This window comes from Dipodomys spectabilis, unplaced genomic scaffold (assembly GCF_019054845.1).
Source record: "Dipodomys spectabilis isolate Male_0828 unplaced genomic scaffold, ASM1905484v1 ptg000806l, whole genome shotgun sequence".
Classification (NCBI taxonomy): Eukaryota; Metazoa; Chordata; class Mammalia; order Rodentia; family Heteromyidae; genus Dipodomys; species Dipodomys spectabilis.
This window is the reverse complement of record NW_024871483.1, coordinates 341,427-345,173: the sequence shown is the minus strand read 5'-3', so window position 1 is coordinate 345,173 and position 3,747 is coordinate 341,427.

Sequence of the window (3,747 nt, the reverse complement as noted above, 5' to 3'; positions counted from 1 at the left end):
TCTCCTGAGTAGCTAGGATTATAGGAGTGAACCCTCAAGAACAGGCTTTCATTCCTGAAAGTATTATTATTCTTAGTTAGCTGGACCAAGTTACACTGAAAGATGATTCAAAGAAAGAGCAGAATGTGCAGCCATGTTTACATTTTCCTCCCACCCTGAAGGAGACACTGGTTTCACCTCATTTGTAAATAGAAAAGATCAACTGCCACACTCACTTTCTCTACACAAGCCCTCTGATGGCAGGATGAGTCACTTGCTCCTTCTCTAGAAGCAGTTCCAGAGCCCTGAACTCCCCAGACTGGAGGTTGGGAGGGAGGAGGAACTCCTCTCTTCCCTGTCCTATCTCAAGTCTGCCTTACAAATGTGTGGAGTGCAAAGCCAGTAAGTAGTAAGCATCCTGATACACATAGGAACAAAATATCCTTTTCTGAGACTCAGGCAAACCATCAGCCAATGTACTATCTTTTCAATTTTAGTAATAACAAAAAGAGCTCAATACAATTTTAACTAAAAATCCAAACAGAAAGCAGAAGAACCTTCTCAGCATTAACTGAATGGGGGAGATGGGGAATAAATAGTAGAACTAACAACTGGAGACCTGACTCCAAGGCAGGGATTGATGCAGATGAAGATGAAACTTTTCTTTGTCTTTCCTCCCTAGATGTCCTATTGTCTGGCCTGCTTGCATTCCTTCCCTCCTGGGAACTAAATGAGAAATTTGGTATTCAATTATTTCTCTCATAGACAGAAATTTGTTATTTTATTCTATTGTGTAATAAGCCAGTTCTTCTGTTCCTAAGAACAGAGTGTGGTGGTCACTCGTGAACACCTGTGTACAAGGCCCGGTGAGTGCTGGGCAATTGTGAACACCTGTGTACAATGCCTGGTGTGTAGTGGGCACTTGTGAACAATCTGTGCCTAAGCACAACCAAGTTTCCTTGCCTACCTGGAGGATGCTGAATGAGCTCGCTGCCTGGGCAGGAGCCTGGTCTACGGATCCCTGCATCCCGACAGCCCTGCCAGGGGTCAGCCTGCTAGCTGGCTCCTTGGAGAGCCCTCAGGCCTCTCCTGAGAAAAGCCAAGTGAGCAGGAGAAAGGGGCCCAGAAAGGGACCAAGACTGAACACCCCAAAAGTCACCACCACCACCACCATCACCACCTGCACACCTGGGAATGAGCCTGGCTTTGCCCCCAGTCCTCCCTGGAAGTCCCACCAAGAGCGGCCTTCGGGCCTTGCCAGGCTCCCCAGGACATCCGGGCCACCTTCCCAGTCCTCATCCTCGTTGTCCTCATCCTCGTCCTTGTGGTGCTGGTGGTCGTGGTGCTGGTGGTCGTGGTTGAGGCTGTGGTGGTTTTGGTTGTAGTTCTGGACCTCGACCCCCGTTCTGGGCCCTTGGCACTCTGCTGCCCTTGGGAAGCAGCTCACAAACTCCTGGAAGGTGATGGTTCCATTGGAGTTGGAGTTCAGGCATTGGGCCATGGCCTAGTGTCTATGGGCCGCAGACTCAGCTCACAGCACAGTGCCCTGAACTCCTCCTACTTCAGGCTGCCTGAGCAGTTCACATGGCAGCCGATGAAGTCTGAGCGCAGCCATGCCAGGGCCCACTCTTCCAGGGCCTTAAGCACATCCGTGCTGCCAGTGCTGGCAGGGGAGCTCTTTGCTGTGAGCTGCACTTGGTCCTGGACCACTCCGGGAGCCACACCAGGGGCCAGGCCAGGAGCTGGTCCATGCAAGGAGTGGCCAGTCCCTGAGTCTGAGGGAGGGGGGCTAACCACTGGTGGAAGTGTCTGAGAGGGATGAGGCATCCAGGCCGGTCACCGTGGCTGGGCGAGCGGGGCTTCCACCTGGTCCCTGGAACTCAGGGCGATGCACCCTTGACCTCCCTGGAGCACCCAGCATGCAGCACTGGCTGCTCATTTCACAGGACCTGACTTTGCCCTCCAAGGCAGGGATGAAGGCTCGGTCTCTACCCTCCACCTCCAGCTGTGAGCTTCTGCTTTCCTGGACATGGTGGGACAGGCCTGGGTGGGGCGGAGCCAAGCAGGGGGGCAGAGCCAGGATAGGGTGAGGCAGGGGTGGGGCTGGGGCCGGGCCTGCCGAGCTTTGCGGGGCAGAAGGATGACCAGCAGGAGCAGAATGCCTAGGCAAAAACGAGAGCTTGGAGGCCTTTCTGTCCGGGAACCAGACAGGCAGCTCGGGCAGTCCAGCCTCTACATGTTTCATTCAGCTGTGGTGCACTATGGCTGCCGCACAGTGGGGATCCACGGCTCTCTGGCCTGCTTGCAGGGTCTGAGGTCTCCCTGGCCTCAGGATGGGCCCTGCACCCAGGCTGCCCCAGCCATCACCTCGGAGGCCTGAGTTGGAGGGAGTGTCTGAGGACATGGGGCGGCTCATGCGGTGAAATGGGTCTCTTCTTGGAAGCAGGTTTAGTCCATGTCTTCCTGCGGCTCCGCAGCCAGTCTCTCCACACACTATAAGCCGCTTTTCAGTGCACCTGTTAACCCTAGGACTTTCCAGCTGCTTCAGACCATTACTAAATATCTTCCTCATCCTACATGCACAGTGGAGTCTTTCCAAATAAGTTCATGTTTTAAACCACATCGTGGGCATGGTTCAGAGTTGGCCTGGCAGCCTCCAGTCGGAGTCTCCACTTCACCTTCCACCCTGGTTTCTGAATTTTTACACCCCTTCCCTGGAGCCCTTTCTTGGAAGTCATAGAGAACGCAGGCTTGCAAATACGGTGAGTTATCTCCACCTCTCTACCAGTGTCTGTCTTCTCCACCCCTATGGCCATGGCCAATGCAAGCCATCACATACAGTGTGGACACAGTAACTGTGTAATGTCCTCATAACCCTCACCATTAACCGGGCAAGGCTCAGGTAGGAGGTTGGCCAAAGCTTAGAGTCTGGCAGTGGCTGGCAGTGTCTGGTGGAGACTGGCAGTGAGTTGGTCCTAAAGTAACAGTATTCCCGGAGTGGGCAGGTGGAGTACTTTTCAGCTCTCAGCTTGTACTTGCTGATACTTCATCGGCCATGGCAAGTCACCTGACAAGCTCTGAGCACATGTAAGATGGAACTACACAGCCATTTATACAGAAAGATATGCCTCATTGGAGGTTCTTGTTACAGCAGTAAACTACACCCGGGTAACTGGACATTCTACTACATCTTCTTGGGGTCTTAATCTACCATTCTCCTATTCATCCTATACCACCTGGGCTTGAACACAGGGCCTTACACTAGCTCAGCTTTTCTGCTCACAACTGGCACTCTACCACTTGAGCCACACCTCCAATTCAACTTTTTTGCTGGGTAATCTAAGGTAAAAATGTGGAGGCTTTATGTGTCTAAACTAGCTTCAAACCATGATCCTCAGATTTCAGCTTCCTAAGAAGCTAAGGTTAGAGGCATGAAACACAAGCACTTGCTGGACAGTCCTTTTTAAACACTAATTATTCCATTATTTACCAGTTCAATGAGTCCCAATCAGATGACAGTTTTGTTCCATAGGACACACACAATATTTGAAGACATTTTTGCTTTCCTCATTTGAGGTGTTTCCTACTGGTATTTATTAGATAGATGCTAGTAATAGTAGTTCATATCATGTCCCCTCATCCCATTAAAGCAAATTACCTGATCAAAAACGCTAGTAGTGATAAAGCTGAGAAAGCTAAAAAGAAACAAAAGGCCTTCTCTCTTCCATCTAAGCCATTTCTCAGCTTCAGTAGGATTCTGCTTTTCTG